This window comes from Apodemus sylvaticus, chromosome 18 (assembly GCF_947179515.1).
Source record: "Apodemus sylvaticus chromosome 18, mApoSyl1.1, whole genome shotgun sequence".
NCBI classification, from domain to species: Eukaryota; Metazoa; Chordata; class Mammalia; order Rodentia; family Muridae; genus Apodemus; species Apodemus sylvaticus.
Window position 1 is genome coordinate 19,081,635 of NC_067489.1, and position 21,488 is coordinate 19,103,122.

The following is a 21,488-nucleotide window of genomic DNA, read 5'->3' on the forward strand; positions in this document are numbered from 1 at the left end:
AACATAATCAACAAAAACCAAGGCTACTTGGCATCATCAGGACCCAAGTCTCCCATGACAGTGAGGCCTGACTACCTCAATACACCTGAAAAGGAAGACTCTTACTTTAAGAAGGACATAAATAACTCCCTTAAAGAAAAACGAGAGAAGTCCTACACCACATCTTGCACTGAGAGAGCCCTACTTCCTGATAGTCTCTAGAGAACTGACAGGAGCAGGGCATAAGGTAAGAATCACTGCCCATCACCTAGACACCTGGAGCTGCTCTGCTCTGAGACTCACTACCCAACAACCTCCAGATCAACAGTCCCCTTCTGCCCCATGTGCCCCTCCCTCCTCCCCTGTCACTGCCCCTTTCCTTTGGATGTGGTAGTCTTGCACCACATCCTGAGGGTCCCACTTCCTGATACTCTCTAGAGAACCAACAGGATCAGGGTGTTGTGGATAGCCCTGGGCTTGTATTTTGATGTTAATTCCACTCCTCAGAGGACTGCAGATGAGGAGTTGCCTTGTGAACCTTCTCTGCACCTTAACTTTTCAAATAAAGGCTTGAGCCAATGATTGGGCAGGAGGAAGTGAGAGGAGCTGAGAGTCTAGGGTAGGAGCAAGTGGGGATAACCAAGAGGGAGAGGAGCTATAGGAGATCAACAGAGAGGCAGCAGAGAGAAGCTCTTGATCTGGAGAAACAGCAAGGTATATGGGATAATCTAGATGGAAATAGAGTAATGTAGTGGGAGATCTGCCCAATCTACTCTTGTGGCTTGTTTTGTTAACTGATTGAGTTGAGCTTTCTTTTACTGGGGAATTGGGTTGGAAACAAGGTAGCAACAGCAGGACATTTGAGAACTGACAGGAGCAAGGCATTAGAGAATTGGCAAGAGAAGGTCATTTGAGCCTGGCAGCAGCAGAACAATCAAACAGGCACATTCGAGAAACAGTACTAGCAGGGCATCTGAGATCCATCAGCAGCAGGTCATTTCAGAAATAACACCCTGCGGGGTATTCGACTCTTGTCAAGTCTGCCAGAGGGGAAACCCCATCACATGTTACTTCATGGAGAATCAGCTGTTTGCAGGGCATTGGACAGAAAGAGAATCCCAGGAGTACAGAAGCACAGGCCTGAAGGACAGAGAAGATAGAGACAGCAAGACCAGCTAACTCCAGAGATAACGAGATGGCCAAATGTAAATGCAAGATCATTACCAACAGAAACCAAGGCAACATGGCACCATCACAACACAGTTCTCCCACAATAGCAAATCCTCCATACCCCATCACATCAGAAAAGCAAGAACTAGATTTAAAATCACATCTCATATTGCTGATGGAGGACTTCAAGAAGGACATAAATAACTCTCTTAAAGAAACACAGGAGAACATGGTTCAACAGGTAGAAGCACAAATATCCATTAAAGAAATACAAGAGAATATGGATCAAAAGGCAGAAAACCTTAAAGCAGAATCACAAAAAATCCCTAAAAGTACAGGAGAACATGGGTCAACAGGTCGAAGCCTTTAAGGAGGAAACATAAAAATTCCTTAAAGAATTTCAGGGAAAAAAAAAAAAAACAAATGATGGAACTGAACCAAACTATTGGGGATCTAACACTGGAAATGGAATCAATAAAGAAATCAGAAATCACAAAGTGAGACATCTCTGAAGATAGATAACCTTTAAACAATTCAGGAGTCATAGATACAAGCATCAACAACAGAATACAAAAGACAGAAGAAAGAATCTCAAATGCTGAAGATTCCATAGAAAACATTGACACAACACTCAATGAAATTACAAAATGCAAAAACTGTGTAACCCAAAACATCCAGGAAATCCACGACACAATGTGAAGACCAAACCTAAGGATTATAGGCATAGAAGAAAGTGAGGATTTAGCTCTCAAAGGGCAAGTAAATATCTTCAACAAACTTATACATGAAAACATCCCTAACCTAAAGAAAGAGATGCCCATGTATATGCAAGAAGCCTACAGAACATCAAAGAGATTGTACCAGAGTAGAATTTCCTCCTGTCACATAATAATCAAAACACCAAATGCACTAAACATGAAAGAATATTAAAAGCAGTGAGAGAAAAAGTTCAAGTAACATATAAAGGCAGACCTATCAGAAATACATCAGACTTCTCACCAGAGACGATGAAAGCCAGAAGAGCCTGGGCAGTTGTCATACCGAACCTAAGAGAACATAAAGGTCAGATCAGACTACTATACCCAGCAAAACTTTCAATTACCATAGACGAAGAAAACAAGGGAAAACAAGGGGGGTGGAGTTGGGAGTGTGTCAGTTGGAGGGGCATACATGTGGAGGCAGGGTGTGGGAGGAGGGGTTGGGGGTTTTTGGGGAGGGGGGAAATCTGGAAAAGTTTTACTACTGGCAATGTAAATGATGACTATATTTTTTAAAAAAAAAACTATTGCAGGAGGACACAGGTAAACAGGTAGAGGCCCTTAAAGAGCAAAGTAAAAAAATCCCTTAAAGAACTACATGAAAAGACAATTGAAAAGATGAAGGAAATGAGCAAAAATATCCAGGATCTAAAACTGGAAATAGAAACAATAAAGAAATCACAAAGGGAGATGACCCTGGAACTATAAAACCAAAGAAAGAGATCAGGAGTCATAGATGCAAGCATCACCTACAGAATACAAGAGATAGAAAAGAGAATCTCAGGTACAGGATATACCATAGAAAACATTGACACAACAATTTAAAAAATGCATAAAGAAAAAGCTCCTAACCCAAAACATGCAGGAAATCCAGGACCCAAGGAGAAGACCATACCTAAGGAGTATAAGTATGGAAGAGAATGAAGATTCCCAACTTAAAGGGCCAGGAAATATCTTCAACAAAATTATAGAAGAAAATTTCCCTAACCCAAAGAAAGTGATGACCATGAACATACAAGAAGCCTACAGAACTCCGAATACCCTGAACTGGAAAAGAAACTCCTCCTGTTACATAATAGCCAAAATACCAAATGTACTGGACAAAGAAAGAATATTAAAAGTAGTAAAGGAAACAGGTCAAGTAATACTTAAGGCAGACAATGAGAATTACACCAGACTACTCAATAGAGAAAGAAAGCAAGAAAATTTTGGTCAGACATCATACAGACCCTAAGAGAACATAAATAACATCCCAAGCTACTATACCCAGTAAAACTCTCAATTACCATGGATGCAGTAACCAAGATATTACATGATAAACCCTAATTTACACAATATCTTTCCACAAATCATGCTCTACAAAGGATAATAGATAGAAAAGGCTAACACAAGGAGTAAAACCACACCCTAGAAAAGGCAAGAAAGTAATAATCTTTCAATGAACCCAAAAGAAGAGAGCCACACAAGCATAATTTTACTTCTAAAACAAAAATAACAGGAAGCACCAATCAATATTCCTTGTTTTGGTTTTTCAAAGAAAAAGATTTACCTAATTTTGTTTTATAAGTGACTTTGCTGACTATGTGTATGTGTGTGCCTATTGTCTGTGGAGGCCAGAATAGGGAGCCAAATCCCCTAAAACTGGAGGTCTAGAATGCTACATGGGTGTTAGAACCAAACCTGGATCCTCTACAAGAGCATCAAGTGTTCTTTATTTCTGAGCGATCCCCCCAGCCCCACATTTTCTCTAATTAATCTTTAGCCGCTGTTCAAAAAGTCTGCAAATTGTCTCTTTGTAACATATGTTAAAAATCTCCCTAAACATTACCATTTTTCTTTGTCCAGTTTTTGTTAGCTATTCCCAACAACCTTACATTTAATTTTCTTTAATAATGTTTCTGAGTTTTCTTTCTTTCAATTTTAATTTGTAAAACTCAAGCTTTTGTGTTTTAGTTGCATTAACAAACTTCCTACCACATCCTGTTTTGGAGACAGAGTTATATTTCTTAACTACCCATTGTCACAAAAGAGGAAGATCCCCCTTCTCATGAAGGGTGTTCAGGATAATTACTGTTTCAACAAATTATATATGAATGCCAAAAAGATTTTGGGAAATAGTGCTGTCGATGGAGCAGGTGGGTCAGAGACATGGACGTGATGTTCAAAAAATGAAGGGGCTCTTTTTAGTCCATTGCTTTCTCTCCATGTAATAAATCTTGTCCAAGCATCCTCATATATTCAAACAGGGCCTCTAAAAAAAGGAAAGTTTACTACCAGTGGCCTCTGAAACCCCACATGACACACTTGTGTACATGGGAGAGCTAGCCCTCCTCCTCCCTCACAGGCATTAAGACTCGGTTGACACTTAGGAGGTACAGAGTTAATTGGGTTACAGCTTGAGAAATTCTTTCCTCTTGTACTCTCCTGCACTGTGTCCTGGTCTCTAAGACCTGTGGGGTGATCACTTCTGCCATACATTGCATCACAAGCCAGCATGCAAAACCCCAGCAGAACTCAAAGTTACCCTTAACAATCAACTCTATTTCAGTGGCAGTGACCATACATGTGAGTTATTGCTTGTAATACCTGGTAAAAAAAAACAGAAACAAAAACAAAACAAAAAAACAAGCATTTTCTTCAGATGTTTCTAGAGAATACAGGCTATTTATTGGTGGTCTCACATCAAAACACACAGCAGGGAATTCACAGAGGTAGAGACCAAAGAGAAGTTGGAGAGAGAGCAAGTGAAAATTATAGAGAGACCATCTGTCAACAGATATCTTTCAACCTTGATCTCCTTTCAGGTTCTAAGCAAACAAAACAAATTATCCCAATAAATGACAGAAGGTATCACTCTAAAACACAGAAGTTAAGGTGGATATGGAGTAGTGGTAAAGTCCAAGAGATCTGACCACAGCCCTGGTGCCTAATCTTTAGTGTCTCTGAGTAATACAATTAACCTCTTCAAAGTTCTGTTAGAACCCCATAAAACTTTGGTCAATAAAAGAGGCTATTTTATTGGGTTATTGTGAAAACCTATTATAAGAAGAACTAAAAGATCTTGGCAATTAGTAACTATAAGCTAAGATAATACATGTTCTAGACCCTGAGAGTGCTTCCTGGCTTATCACAAGTTTGAAATCATCATGGTGTCTATGAATTTACAAGACTATGCTGCCCAAGCTCTGCAATAAATGAAAATTTAGTATTTTTACTTTACATAAGAGGGTGTTAAATTCCATAGCTCTTAAAGTTTTTCTCCAATAGTGAATGCTTATGTTTTTTATACTAATGGTGAATGCAGCTCCTAGTATCAAATCCCTCAAGAACGTTATGGCATTAATCTCCTTGTTAAGGAGACATTGCATAAATTAAGCAGTTCCCCAAGGTAGGGTAAAAGATGTTACTTGTAAGGACAAAGGAGCCTGGCATTAGCTGAGAACTGATGTAGGACATTCCAGATATCTATGATGATGGGAAGAACTAAACGTCTGAGAGAGTAAATGGGGATATTTCTGAGCAGAAGACTATGATGGAGTTTGGTTGAGGACAAGTGGGCTGAGCATCATATTGGGCTGAGGAAGTTCCTCAGACCATGGAGACAAACTGCCTTGTTTAAAAGATAAGCCTTTAGGAAGTAATGAAGTCTAGTGCAATTCTAATAAGAGGTCAGTAAAGACTTGTGATTCTAGCCCAAACGTACACACTTTTTTTCTGTGTTTTTATGTTCCTCCACAGAGGGTCCAGAGTCCCAGTCTGAAACTGTAACGTGGGCCTGTAGCAGAGTTGGCTGGTATGAGCCAGGAAGCATGTGTTGTGCATATGAAGTTTCTGAGGACAATGGCCTGTTTTAAAAGATCTTGGGCATCTAAAGGGTACTTTTTCATGCTATGAAAGGGGAAACTTTTCTTCAGAGGTTCTCTGTAGTGGTAAGTGATGGCCTCTGACCCATGTGGTGGAATATGTGGACAATACCATTTGGATGGAGAAGATGTGATTTCAACAGGGACATTTCTTCTGAGTATCACAACCTACAGCGATTCCCAGTTATTAGATAAACTGGCAATACCTCAATGTTTGTCCAAGGCCAAGTAAAATGAACTGTTTGAGACACTTTGTGATTAATCTAAACTAGGAGACCTTTTTCCAGGACAGAAGCATGCTTTCTGAAACTAAACCCAGGGAGTCTGTCTTGTGAAGGTTATCATTTTCTTGAAATTTGTTTTATATACATATATTTAATTATTGTATGTATAGGAAGGCCTTATGTGCCACACAAGTCATGTGGAGGTCAGAGGACAGGTAATGGCAGTCTGATGGTTGATTTCACTATGTGGTTCCTGAGACTTGAAAGAAAGTTGCCAGGAATGCTAGCAGCATCTCTCCCAGTGAGCAGTCTTGACTCTTCTTTCATTTCAGCTACTGGCTTTCCTTGTGCACAATTTTTTAATGTTGGTGCTGTTTGTGGTGATAGTTTGATATTTTATTTCTTGAATAGCCTTTATCTTTGATTTTCATTCTATTACTCTGTACATTGAGTCCCTGATATTCCTTGTTGAGTTACCTGTCATTCTGTGAATGAGAGTATTTAGAAGAATATATGACCCTATCACATAAGAGATGCATCTGTGAATTCATATATCTACATTAGGGGCAAAAATAAGACAAGGGTAAGGACCAGGGAAGCAGCATCATTGGAGCTTCATCTTTTTACTTTGTATCTGAAGACTGTGCTTATCTTTAAAATTGCTACTACTTGGAGTCAAAGTTTTGTTTAAAACAGTTTCATTTAACAGTGTGACAACTGCTTTCCAAAGACTCTTGACTAAGCCTCACAGCACCATGGGCAAATGTCATGTAGCCTCCAGTTCTCAAGGTAAGCAGTGTTTTTTCTCCATTCTTGGAGCTCAGAATGAGCAGCATGTATCACACCATATATGTAACCCAAAGACTCAGATTCCAACACATAAGCTATAGAACTATTCCCAGAATGGCTAAACAAGTCTTGGTTAGACTTGGTTTGGGGGTGCAGAAAAATCATAAGGCATTGAATAAAGAAACCACCAGTGAGTAACATCTTGTGAAGAAACTAACTCTATCAAGGATATTTGTCAGATAGGCTTCATGACAATCAGCTGCCTGATCAACTGTCACAAGTATACTGTGTATAATTATGCAAAATAAAAGCAAAATTACTGTTGCTTTTAACTTCTATGGGAAATTTATATGAATTTTATGCAAATATCCAAATAATGATAGACACTGGTGTTTTCCAATGTATTAGAAGAGTTCAAAAATAACTAAATTCTATCTATTGGAAGAGGACTTTGATTTTTTTTTGAAATAGATTGAGAGATAGCATCAAATTTTAAAGCAGGAGAAAATTTTGCAATTGTTTATTTCATGATGGCATTTGCTAAAAGTAAAAAGTATAAGATCTCACACATGAGACATGGCACGTCACTGGAGGGTTCCCAAGTGTGAAGTGGCACCCGGAGCACACCCTTGTGAGATGTGTTCTGTCGCTCTGGCTAATTCAGAACAATCCACTCTACTTCACTCTGACAAACTCTGTCTCTTGAACTCAATTCACTGGTGACAGAAGGCCATTTTACATTCTTTGCCCCAAAGAAAAAGATTCACAAAGTCTTCCTTCATGAGGGTGATTGATAATATCCTGACTCCTGCAAAGAACTGACTCTCAATGCCACCTTGTCAAGGTCTAGTTCAGGTCCAGACTTTCCAAAAAAGCAGGCTAAATTCCAAAAAAAAATTCTTTTTCAGTTTATTAAATTAGACAATGCACAGCTTTTTCTTTCCCAAACAATAAAATATAAACACTCAAACAGATGGGAAACAGGGGAAAAGAACAAGGGCCCTTCATCATTATCAGTGGGAGGGGGTTGTCACTAAACACACAGAGCAACATCATCATGAAGGAAATGAAGACTGAGGAACATCAAAGGCATCTTGAGGGTAACCCTCCCTAAGTTCCCATCAAGGAGTGAGTTCTAGAAATGTGCAGCCTTTCTCTGCCCTATAAAAGCAGGCTGGCCCTTCACTCTCCGCACACTGGTCTACTGCTCGCCAATCCTCCAGGTGACTCCATGAAGACACTTGTCCTCCTCTCTGCCCTTGTCCTGTTGGCCTTCCAGGTCCAGGCTGATCCTATCCAACAGACAGATGAAGAGACTAAAACTGAGGAGCAGCCAGGGGATGAGACCCAGGGTCTGTCTGTCTTTTTTGAAGGCCCAGAAGGCTCTGCTCTTCAAGGTGCAGGTGAGTGCTGGTGCCCAGTGTGATGGAGGCTTGGAGTCTCCTGAGGGAGGTTGGAAGATGAGCCCTGGAATCCTGTCAGGAGGAGTCTGGCTCAGGAAGTTGTCCCTTGATCTTCTAAGATCTTCCCTGTCTTATTTATCAAAGTAACAGTGAAGAGTCAAACCAATGTACCTGATTTTTCTTCCTTTTAAGGTTTTGATGTAACAATTTATCTGTGAAAAAGCTTTAAAATATAGAATATATTGTTAGTCATTTTATACCTAATTAATAATTTGGTTATAGAAACAAACACCTGTTTTGCTTCAAATAATATGTTTGGATACCAACTGCAATGTATGAATGTGTTGTGGCAGGAAAACACAAAAAAGCTAAAGCAATGTGTTGTGGGTATCCTGTCCTGTATGTGATCAACACTTGTTAAATGGCTTATGTCCAAGTGTTTGGAGTTGATGATGGTGCTGGCTGTGACATCACCAGTACAACAATCCCACTCTGTTCCATGTACAGTGCATTGTCATAGGATTGTTTACTATCACACACTGCTGGTCTCCTTACTTAATGCCTCATGTTTCCTGTGTGCCCTCAGCCCGAAGAGGAGAAAGGCCTATGAGATGCCATTGCAGCCTGTCACCCTGTAAATTTCCAAAATTTCGCAGAGGGATCTGCCTGCATCGTGATGCTATAAATGGTAATCTCTGCTGCCGGCCCTGAACATGGAGCCAATGGACAAGATAAAAGATAAAGATGCCTTCTGAGACCTCACAACCTGTCATTACCCTTGTACTTTGCCTTGATTGTTTGTCCTTCTCCAATAAACTCCTTGCAGACAAATAATCTCTTTTTATGTTTCTTTGAAGCTTTCTGTGATGTGGCCTGGTCAGGATTCTTCTGAGTCACATAGCAGCGTCTTCAGTGAATCCTTCATAAAAGGAGTCTTGGTTACATTTACCAGTCATATCAAGGATGCCCAGGAGGTCACATATAAAGCCACAAGGCATTCTGTTTTAGCTTCTTTGTCTATCAACTATTCTATCCTTGAGGTTAGACTCACCCTCAAAAATGAGCCCCACATTTTCATGATCCATTTTTTTCAGTTGGAGGGCATTATATCATTTCCTTTCTGTGGCTCTTGTGAACTCAGAGGCAATGGAGATGGTTGAGCAAATATCTCTGAGGATGGATCCTGAGTCCTTGGGCATTTTCCAAGCAGTGTGCAGCTGTGCCATGGAGATTTCCCTCCTGTCCTGGGAGAATTCTCCACACTGACTTCCTTAGTTCCTGTGTCAGCTTGCAATCCCACCCACAGTGCCTGAGGGTTCCCCTTTCCCTAGACCCTCAACACTACTTGTTGACAATTGTTTTCTTTTTTTTTTTTTTGTATTTTTTTTTATTCGATATAATTTATTTACATTTCAAATGATTTCCCCTTTTCTAGCCCCCCCACTCCCCGAAAGTCCCGCAAGCCCCCTTCTCTTCCCCTGTCCTCCCACCCACCCCTTCCCACTTCCCCGTTCTGGTTTTGCTGAATACTGTTTCACTGAGTCTTTCCAGAACCAGGGGCCACTCCTCCTTTCTTCTTGTACCTCATTTGATGTGTGGATTATGTTTTGGGTATTCCAGTTTTCTAGGTTAATATCCACTTATTAGTGAGTGCATACCATGATTCACCTTTTGAGTCTGGGTTACCTCACTTAGTATGATATTCTCTAGCTCCATCCATTTGCCTAAGAATTTCATGAATTCATTGTTTCTAATGGCTGAATAGTACTCCATTGTGTAGATATACCACATTTTTTGCATCCACTCTTCTGTTGAGGGATACCTGGGTTCTTTCCAGCATCTGGCAATTACAAATAGGGCTGCTATGAACATAGTAGAACATGTATCCTTATTACATGGTGGGGAGTCTTCTGGGTATATGCCCAGGAGTGGTATAGCAGGATCTTCTGGAAGTAAGGTGCCCAGTTTTCGGAGGAACCGCCAGACTGATTTCCAGAGTGGTTGTACCAATTTGCAACCCCACCAGCAGTGGAGGAGTGTTCCTCTTTCTCCACACCCTCTCCAACACCTGCTGTCTCCTGAATTTTTAATCTTAGCCATTCTGACTGGTGTAAGATGAAATCTTAGGGTTGTTTTGATTTGCATTTCCCTAATGACTAATGAAGTTGAGCATTTTTTAAGATGCTTCTCCGCCATCCGAAGTTCTTCAGGCGAGAATTCTTTGTTTAACTCTGTACCCCATTTTTTAATAGGGTTGTTTGGTTTTCTGGAGTCTAACTTCTTGAGTTCTTTATATATATTGGATATTAGCCCTCTATCTGATGTAGGATTGGTGAAGATCTTTTCCCAATTTGTTGGTTGCCGATTTGTCCTCTTGATGGTGTCCTTTGCCTTACAGAAACTTTGTAATTTTATGAGGTCCCATTTGTCAATTCTTGCTCTTAGAGCATACGCTATTGGTGTTCTGTTCAGAAACTTTCTCCCTGTACCGATGTCCTCAAGGGTCTTCCCCAGTTTTTTTTCTATTAGCTTCAGAGTGTCTGGCTTTATGTGGAGGTCCTTGATCCATTTGGATTTGAGCTTAGTACAAGGAGACAAGGATGGATCAATTCGCATTCTTCTGCATGCTGACCTCCAGTTGAACCAGCACCATTTGTTGAAAAGGCTATCTTTTTTCCATTGGATGTTTTCAGCCTCTTTGTCGAGGATCAAGTGGCCATAGGTGTGTGGGTTCATTTCTGGATCTTCAATCCTGTTCCATTGATCCTCCTGTCTGTCACTGTACCAATACCATGCAGTTTTTAACACTATTGCTCTGTAGTATTGCTTGAGGTCAGGGATACTGATTCCCCCAGATTTCCTTTTGTTGCTGAGAATAGTTTTAGCTATCCTGGGTTTTTTGTTGTTCCAGATGAATTTGATAATTGCTCTTTCTAGCTCTGTGAAGAATTGAGTTGGGATTTTGATGGGTATTGCATTGAATCTGTATAGTGCTTTAGGCAAAATGGCCATTTTAACTATATTGATTCTGCCGATCCATGAGCATGGGAGGTTTTCCCATTTTTTGAGGTCTTCTTCCATTTCCTTCTTCAGAGTCTTGAAGTTCTTGTCATACAGATCTTTCACATGTTTGGTAAGAGTCACCCCAAGATACTTTATACTGTTTGTGGCTATTGTGAAGGGGGTCATTTCCCTAATTTCTTTCTCAGCCTGCTTATCCTTTGAGTATAGGAAGGCCACTGTTTTGCTTGAGTTGACTTTATAACCTGCCACTTTGCTGAAGTTGTTTATCAGCTGTAGGAGCTCTCTAGTGGAGTTCTTTGGGTCACTTAGGTAGACGATCATGTCGTCTGCAAATAATGATAGTTTGACTTCTTCCTTTCCAATTTGTATCCCTTTGACCTCCTTATGTTGTCGAATTGCCCGAGCTAGTACCTCAAGTACAATATTGAAAAGATAAGGAGAAAGGGGGCAGCCTTGTCTGGTCCCTGATTTCAGTGGGATTGCTTCAAGTTTCTCTCCATTTAGTTTGATGCTGGCTACCGGTTTGCTGTATATTGCTTTTACTATGTTTAGGTATGGGCCTTGAATTCCTGTTCTCTCCAAGACTTTAAGCATGAAGGGATGCTGAATTTTGTCAAATGCTTTTTCAGCATCCAATGAAATGACCATGTGGTTTTGTTCTTTGAGTTTGTTTATGTAGTGGATTGTATTGATGGATTTCCGTATATTGAACCAACCCTGCATTCCTGGGATAAAGCCTACTTGATCATGGTGGATGATCGTTTTGATGTGTTCTTGGATTCGGTTGGCAAGAATTTTATTGAGTATTTTTGCATCGATGTTCATAAGGGAAATTGGTCTGAAGTTCTCTTTCTTTGTTGGATCTTTGTGTGGCTTTGGTATCAGCGTAATTGTGGCTTCGTAGAAGGAATTGGGTAGTGTTCCTTCTGTTTCTATTTTGTGGAATAGTTTGAAGAGTATTGGTGTTAACTCTTCTTTGAAGGTCTGGTAGAATTCTGCACTGAAGCCATCTGGTCCTGTGCTTTTTTTGGTTGGAAGACTTTCTATGACTCCTTCTATTTCTTTAGGCATTATGGGACTGTTTAGATGGTCTAGTTGGTCCTGATTTAATTTTGGTATTTGGTATCTGTCAAGGAAATTGTCCATTTCCTCCAGATTCTCCAGTTGTGTTGAGTATAGGCTCTTGTAGTAGGATCTGATGATTTTTTGGATTTCCTCAGTTTCCGTTGTTATATCTCCCTTTTCATTTCTAAGTTTGTTAATTTGGATACTTTCTCTGTGCCCTTTGGTCATTCTGGCTAAGGGTTTATCTATCTTGTTGATTTTCTCAAAGAACCAGCTCCTGGTATTGTTGATTTTTTGTATGGTTCTCTTTGTTTCTACTTGATTGATTTCGGCCCTGAGTTTGATGATTTCCTGCCTTCTACTCCTCCTGGGCGAAATAGCTTCTTTTTGTTCCAGGGCTTTCAGGTGTGTCATTAAGCTGGTAATGTATGCTCTCTCCATTTTCTTTTTGGAGGCACTCAGGGCTATGAGTTTTCCTCTTAGCACTGCTTTCATTGTGTCCCATAGATTTGGGTATGTTGTGTTTTCATTTTCATTGTGTTCTAAAAAGTCTTTAATTTCTTTCTTTATTTCTTCCTTGACCAAGGTATCATTGAGTAGAGTATTGTTCAGTTTCCACGTGTATGTGGGCTTTCTGTTGTTTCTGTTGCTATTGAAGACCACTTTTACTCCATAGTGATCAGATAGGAGGCATGGGATTAGTTCGATCTTCTTATATTTGTTGAGGTCTGTCTTGTGACCAATTATATGGTCGATTTTGGAGAAGGTACCATGAGGTGCTGAGAAAAAGGTATATTCTTTTGTTTTAGGATAGAATGTTCTATATATATCTGTTAAATCTAATTGGTCCAAAGCTTCAATTAGTTTCATTGTGTCCCTGTTTAGTTTCTGTTTTCCTGATCGGTCCATTGAGGAAAGTGCAGTGTTGAAGTCACCCACAATTATTGTGTTAGGTGCAATGTGTGCTTTTAGTTTTAATAAAGTTTCTTTTACAAAAGAGGGTGCCCTTACATTTGGGGCATAGATGTTCAGGATTGTCAGTTCTTCTTTTTGTATTTTTCCTTTGACCAGCAAGAAGTGTCCCTCAGGGTCTCTTTTGATGACTTTGGGTTGAAAGTCAATTTTATCTGATATTAAAATGGCTACTCCAGCTTGTTTCCTGAGACCATTTGCTTGTAAAATTGTCTTCCAGCCTTTTACTCTAAGGTAGTGTTTGTCTTTGACCCTGAGGTGTGTTTCCTGTAAGCAGCAAAATGTAGGGTCCTGTTTACGTATCCATTCAGTTAGTCTGTGTCTTTTTATTGGGGCATTAAGTCCATTGATGTTAAGAGATATTAAGGAATAGTGATTGTTACTTCCTATCATTTTTGACGTTATTTTTTAAATTTGAATGCTTAACTTCTTTTGGGTTTGATGAAAGGTTACTATCTTGCTTTTTCCAGGGTGAAGTTTCCCTCCTTGTATTGGTGTTGTCCTCCTATTATCCTTTTTAGGGCCGGGTTTGTGGATAGATATTGGGTAAACTTGGTTTTGTCATGAAATATCTTAGTTTCTCCATCTATGGTGATTGAGAGTTTTGCTGGATATAGTAGTTTTGGTTGGCATTTGTGTTCTCTTAGAGTCTGCATGAGATCTGCCCAGGACCTTCTAGCCTTCATAGTCTCAGGTGAAAAGTCTGCTGTGATTCTGATAGGTCTTCCTTTATATGTTACTTGGCCTTTTTCTCTTACTGCCTTTAGTATTCTTTCTTTGTTTAGAACATTTGGTGTTTTGATTATTATGTGACGGGAAGTATTTCTGTTCTGGTCCAGTCTGTTTGGAGTTCTGTAGGCTTCTTGTATATTCATGGGCATCTCTCTCTTTAGGTTAGGGAAGTTTTCTTCCATAATTTTATTGAAGATATTTGCTGGCCCTTTAAGTTGTAAATCTTCACTCTCCTCTATGCCTATAATCCTTAGGTTTGGTCTTCTCATTGTGTCCTGGATTTCCTGGATATTTTGGGTTACAAGCTTTTTGCATTTTGCATTTTCTTTAACTGTTGAGTCCATGGTTTCTATGGAATCTTCAGCATCTGAGATTCTTTCTTCTATCTCTTGTATTCTGTTGTTGATATTTGTATCTCTGTCCCCTGATTTCTTCCCAAGGCTTTCTATCTCCAAAGTTGTCTCCCTTTGAGTTTTCTTAGTTGTTTCTACTTCTGATTTTAGATCCTGGATGGTTTTGCTTAGCTCCTTCACTTGCATGTTTGTGTTTTCCTGTAATTCTTTAAGAGATTTTTGTGTTTTCTCTTTCATGAGCTCAGCCTGTTGACCAAAGTTCTCCTGTATTTCTTTAAGAGATTTTTGTGTTTCGTCTTTCATGACCTCAGCCTGTTGAGCAAAGTTCTCCTGTATTTCTTTAAGTGTTTTTTGCATTTCCTCCTTGTTGGCTTTTGTATTCTCCTGGATTTCTTTCAATGATTTTTGTGTTTCCCTTGCAAGGGCTTCTACCTTTTGATCCATTGTCTCCTGAATTTCTTTATGTATGACCTTCATGTGTTCCTGTACCAGCATCATGACCAGTGATTTTAAATCCAAATCTTGTTTTACTGGTGTGATGGGGTATCCAGGACATGTTGGTAGAGGAGAATTGGGTTCAGATGTTGCCATATTGCCTTGATTTCTGTTAGTGATGTTCCTGCGTTTGCCTTTTGCCATCTAGATCTCACTGGTGTTAGTTTATCTTGTCAGTGCTGGACTCACCAGTGCAAGCTGCCCCTTCCCAGTTGGCCTCTGGTGCACAGCTTACCTCCTGCACTGCTTGTAGACAGTGTGCTGCTGCCCAGGCTGTTCAGATCCCAAAGCAGGCACCCGAAGGCTCCCGCTGGGGCCCGCTGGATTCACTGGAGCACACTGACTTCTCCCAGCTGGCCGCCCGGAAGCCCAGCTAGCCACTTGCAGGACTTGGAGATGTAATGCTGCCGCCCAGACTGATCTGGATCCGGAAGCAGAGAGAGTAGAGCTAAGGGCTTCTGCCTGAGGCCTTGCCCCAGATTGTGTCTGTGGAGCAGATGGAGCCCGTGTGCACTCCCATGTGAGTTATTGCTTGTAATAACTGGTAAAAAAAAACAAAAACAAAAACAAAACAAAAAAACAAGCATTTTCTTCAGATGTTTCTAGAGAATACAGGCTATTTATAGGTGGTCTCACATCAAAACACACAGCAGGGAATTCACAGAGGTAGAGACCAAGGAGAAGTTGGAGAGAGAGCAAGTGAAAATTATAGAGAGACCATCTGTCAACAGATATCTTTCAACCTTGATCTCCTTTCAGGTTCTACACAAACAAAACAAATTATCACCAGCATCTGCTGTCACCTGATTTTATGATCTTAGAGATTCTGACTTGTGTGATGTGGAATCTCAGGGTCATTTTGATTTGCATTTCCCTGATGTCTAAGGATGTTGAACATTTCTTTAGGTGCTTCTTGGCCATTCAAATTTTCTCAGTTGAGAATTCTCTGTTTAGCTCTGTTCCCTGTTTATTTTTCATATGGTTATTTGGTTCACTGGAGTCTAACTCCTTGAATTCTTTGTATATATTGGATATCAGCGCTCTATCAGATATAAGATTGATAAAGATCATTTCCCACTCTGTTGCTTGCTTTTTTCTCCTATTGACAATGCTTTGCCTTACAGAAGCTTTCCCATTTTACGAGGTCCAATTTGTCAATTACTGATCAGAGAGCATAAGCCATTGGTGTTCTGTTCATGAAATTTTGTCCTGTATCCATGCATTTGAGGATTTAACCCACTTTCTCTTCTATTAGATTCAGGGTATCTGGCTTTGTGTAGAGGTCCTCGATCCACTTGGATTTGAACTTTGTAAAGGAAGAAAAAATGGATCAATTTCCATTCTCCTAAATGTTTACTGCCAGTTGAACCAGCACCATTTGTTAAAAATGCTATCTTTTTCCCCCTGGATGGTTTTAGCTCCTTTGACAAAAATCAATGATCATAGGCATGGTTGCATTTCTGGGTGTTCAATTCTATCACATTGATCTACTTGCCTGTCACTGTATCTACACCATGCAGTTTTTATTTCTACTGCTCTGTAGTACAGCTTGAGGAATGGATAGTGATTCCCCTAGAAGTACTTTTATAGTTAAGAATAGTTTCTGCTATCCTGGGTTTTTAGTTATTACAAATGAATTTGAGAATAGCTCTTTCTAACTCTATGAGAAATTGAGTCAGAGTTTTGATGGTGATTGCATTGAATCTGTAGGTTGCATTGAGACAGATGACCATTTTTACTATATGAATCTTGCTAATCCACAAGCATGGGAGATGGAACAGCCTGGGACAAGATTCTTCTGGTTTCCATCTCTGCCTGGAGGTGACCCTGTGCCACACCACTCCATGCCCAGATCCTTCCAGGAGAGAGCAGGTCTCCCAGGAGGGCTGACATACATAGAGCACAGGTCTCCATACCCAAGGCCTGCTTAGAGTGAGCTGTTCACACACCTGAGAACACAGGTGAGAACACCACTTCTTCTTAAATTCCTGGGCCAAGAGGGACCAGCCCAGAGCCACTGGACATGGGAACCAAGGAACAGCCTGGTAGAGGATCCTTCTGGTTTCTTCCTGTACCCTGGAGCTGACCTTGTGCCACAACCCTTAATACCCAATTTCCTTCCAGAGAAAACTGGCTGCCCAGGAGTGCTGACACACAGGGTTACAGGGAAAAGAAGCCACATTTAGAGTCAGCAAGACCAGATAACACCACAGAAAACCAGATGACAAGAGGGTAGGGCAGGAAAATAATCAACAAAAATCAAGGCTACTTGGCATCATCAGGACCCAGTTCTCCCATGACAGTGAGGCCTGACTACCCCAATACACCTGAAAAGGAAGACTCTTACTTTAAGAAGGACATAAATAACTCCCTTAAAGAACTACAGGAGAAGTCCTACACCACATCTGGAACTGAGAGGGCCCTACTTCCTGATACTCTCTAGAGAACTGACAGGAGCAGGGCATAAGGTAAGAATCACTGCCCATCACCTAGACACCTGGAGTTGCTCTGCTCTGAGACTCACTACCCAGCAACCTCCAGATCAACAGTCCCCTTCTGCCCCATGTGACCCTCCCTCCTCCCCTGTCACTGCCCCTTTCCTTTGAATGTGGTATTCTTGTACCACATCCTGAGGGCCCCACTTCCTGATACTCTCTAGAGAACCAACAGGATCAAGATGTTGTGGATAGCCCTGGGCTTGTATTTTGATGCTAATTCCACTCCTCATAGGGGCTGCAGATGAGGAGTTGCCTTGTGAAGCTTCTCCCCACCTTAACTTTGCAAATAAAGGCTTGAGCCAATGATTGGGCAGGAGGAAGTAGGAGGAGCTGCGACTCTAGGGGAGGAGCGACTGGGGATAAACAAGAGGGAGAGGAGCTATAGGAGATCAACAGAGAGGCAGCAGAGAGAGAAGCTCTTGGCCTGGAGAAACAGCAAATTATATGGGATAATATAGATGGAAACAAGAGTAGTGTAGTGAGAGATCTGCCCAATCTAGGCTTGTAGCTTGTTTTGTTAACTGAATGAGCTGAGCTTTCTTTTACTGGGAATTGGGTTGGAAACAAAGTAGCAACACCAGGGCATTTGAGAACTGACAGGAGCAAGGCATTGGAGAATTAGCAGGAGAAGGTCATTTGAGAACTGGCAGCAGCAGAACAATGGAACAGGCAGAAGTGGGACATTCGAGAACCAGCATCAGCAGGGCATCGGAAATCCATTAGCAGCAGGTCATTAGAGAACTAGCAGCCTGCAGGCATTCGACTCTTGTCAAGTCTGCCAGAGGGGAAACACCATCACATGTTACTTCCTGGAGAATCAGCTGTTTGCAGGGCATTGGACAGAAAGAGAATCCCAGGAGTACAGAAACACAGGCCTGAAGGACAGAGAAGATAGAGACGGCAAGACCAACTAACTCCAGAGACAATAAGATGGCCAAAGGCAAACACAAGGTCATTACCAACAGAAACCAAGGCAACATGGCACCATCAGAACACAGTTCTCCCACAACAGCAAATCCTCCATACCCCATCACATGAGAAAAGCAAGAACTAGATTTAAAATCACATCTCATATCACTGATGGAGGACTTCCAGAAGGACATAAATAACTCCCTTAAAGAAACACAGGAGAACATGGTTCAACAGGTAGAAGAACAAATATCCCTTAAAGAAATACAAGAGAATATGGATCAAAAGGCAGAAGCCCTTAAAGCAGAATCACAAAAATCCCTAAAAGAAGTACAGGAGAACATGAGTCAACAGGTCGAAGCCTTTAAGTAGGAAACATAAAAATTCCTTAAAGAATTTCAGGGAAAAAAAAAAACAAATGATGGAACTGAATCAAACTATTGAGGATCTAAAACTGGAAATAGAATCAATAAAGAAATCACGAAGTGAGACATCTCTGAAGATAGAAAACCTTGGAAACAATTCAGGAGTCATAGATGCAAGCATCAACAACAGTATACAAGAGATAGAAGAAAGAATCTCGGATGCTGAAGATTCCTTAGAAAACATTGACACAACAGTCAACGAAATTACAAAATGCAAAAAGTGTGTAATCCAAAACATCAAGGAAATCCAGGACACAATGAGAAGACCAAGCCTAAGGATTATAGGTATAGAAGAAACCTAGGATTTAACTTTCAGAGGGCAAGTAAATATCTTCAACAAAGTTATAGATGAAAACATCCCTAACCTAAAGAAAGAGATGCCCATGAATATGCAAGAAGCCTACAGAACTTCAAACAGATTGTACCAGAGTAGAAATTCCTCCTGTCACATAATAATCAAAACATCAAATGCACTAAATATGAAAGAATATTAAAAGCAGTGAGAGAAAAAATTCAAGTAATATATAAAGGCAGACCTATGAGAATTACACCAGACTTCTCACCAGAGGCTATGAAAGCCAGAAGAGCCTGGGCAGTTGTCATACAGAACCTAAGAGAACATAAATGTCAGGCCAGACTACTATACCCAGCAAAACTTTCAATTACCATAGACGAAGAAAACAAGGGAAACCAAGGTGGAGGGGAGTTAGTAGTGTGTCAGTGGGAGGGGTATACATGTGGAGGCAGGGTGTGGGAGGAGGGGTTGGGGGTCTTTGGGGAGGGAGGAAATCTGGAAAGGTTTTACTACTGGCAATGTAAATGATGACTATATTTAAAAAAAAAACCTACTACAGGAAGACACAGGTAAACAGGTAGAGACCCTTAAAGAGCAAAGTAAAAAATCCCTTAAAGAACTACATGAAAACACAATTGAACAGATGAAGGAAATGAGCAAAAACATCCAGGATCTAAAAGTGGAAATAGAAACAATAAAGAAATCACAAGGGAAGATGACCCTGGTACTATAAAACCATAGAAAGAGATCAGGAGTCATAGATGCAAGCATCACCTACAGAATACAAGAGATAGAAAAGAGAATCACAGGTGCAGAATATACCATAGAAAACATTGACACAACAATTTAAAAAATGCAAAAAGAAAAAACTCCTAACTCAAAACATGCAGGAAATCCAGGACACAATGAGAAGATCATACCTAAGGAGTATATGTATAGAAGAGAGTGAAGATTCCCAACTTAAAGGGCCAAGTAAATATTTTCAACAAAATTATAGAAGGAAACTTCCCTAACCTAAAGGAAGTGATGACCATGAACATACAAGAAGCCTACAGAACTCCGAATACCCTGAACTGGAAATGAAACTCCTCCTGTCACATAATAGCCAAAATATCAAATGTACTGGACAAAGAAAGAATATTAAAAGTAGTAAAGGAAACAGGTCAAGTAATAGACTGTCAGAATTATACCAGACTTCTGAATAGAGAACGAAAGCTAGAAGATCTTGGGAAGATGTCATACAGATCCTAAGAGAACATAAATGACAGCCCAGGCTACTATACCCAGTAAAACTCGCAATTACCATGGATGCAGAAACGAAGACATTCCATGATAAAACCTAATTTACACAATATCTTTCCACAAATCCTGCTCTACAAAGGATAATAGATGGAAAAGGCCAACACAGGGAGTAAAACTACACCCTAGAAAAGGCAAGAAGGTAATAATCTTTCAACGAACCCAAAAGAAGAGAGCCACACAAGCATAATTTTACTTCTAAAACAAAAATAACAGGAAGCAGCAATCAATATTCCTTGTTTTGGTTTTTCAAAGAAAAAGATTTACCTATTTTTGTTTTATAAGTGATTTTCCTGACTATGTATATGTGTGTGCCTATTGTCTTGGAGGCCAGAATAGGGAGCCAAATCCCCTACAACTGGAGGTCTAGAATGCTATGTGGGTGTTAGAACCAAACCTGGATCCTCTACAAGAGCATCAAGTGTTCTTTATTTCTGAGCCATCTCACCAGTCCCACATTTTCTCTAATTAATCTTTAGCTGCTGTTCAAAAAGTCTGCAAATTGTCTCTTTGTAGCATATGTTAAAAATCTCCCTAAACATTATCATTTTTCTTTGTCCAGTTTTGTTTGCTCTTCCCAACAACCTTACATTTAATTTTCTTTAATAATATTTCTGAGTTTTCTTTCTTTCAATATAAATTTGTAAAGGTCACGCTTTTGCGTTTTAGTTGCATTAACAAACTTCCTACCACATTCTGTGTTGGAGACAGAGTTACATTTCTTACCCACACACTGTCACAACTGAGGAAGTTCCCCCTTCTCATGAAGGGTGTTCAGGATATTTAATGTTCCAACATATGGTATCACATGTGAATGCCCAAAAAGATGTTGGGAAATAGTGCTGTCGATGGAGCCAGTGGGTCAGAGACATGGACGTGATGTTCAAAAAATGAAGGGGCTCTTTTTAGTCCATTGCTTTCTCTCCGTGTAATAAATCTAGTCCAAGCATCCTCATTTATTCAAACATGGCCTCTAAAAAAGGAAAATTTACCACCAGTAACCTCTGAAACCCCACATGACACACTTGTGTACATGGGAGAGCTAGCCCTCCTCCTCCCTCACAGGCATTAAGACTCGGTTGACCCTTAGGAGGTACAGAGTAAATTGGGTTACAGCTTGAGAAATTCTTTCCTCTTGTACTCTCCTGCACTGTGTCCTGGTCTCTAAGACCTGTGGGGTGTTCACTTCTGCCATACATTGCATCACAAGCCAGCATGCAAAACCCCAGCAGAAC

General features: G+C 40.4%; 1 protein-coding gene across 12 annotated transcripts in view; it reads left to right on the forward strand.

The window, feature by feature from the left end:
* The window catches only part of LOC127668815 (defensin alpha 4-like), a 148,964-nt gene that overhangs the window by 41,522 nt on the left and 85,954 nt on the right, over positions 1-21,488 (forward strand). The window contains exons 1-3 of one of the 12 annotated variants that reach the window (XR_007974210.1): positions 639-693; positions 6,704-6,783; positions 8,063-8,167. The exons of 7 other annotated variants lie outside the window; for them this stretch is intronic. The gene's annotated coding sequence lies outside the window, so the exon portion shown is untranslated. Of the gene's footprint in view, positions 1-638; positions 694-6,690; positions 6,784-8,062; positions 8,168-21,488 lie in introns of those variants that run through there. 4 more of the 12 variants (XR_007974206.1, XR_007974202.1, XR_007974214.1 and 1 more) reach the window with 4 other exon arrangements.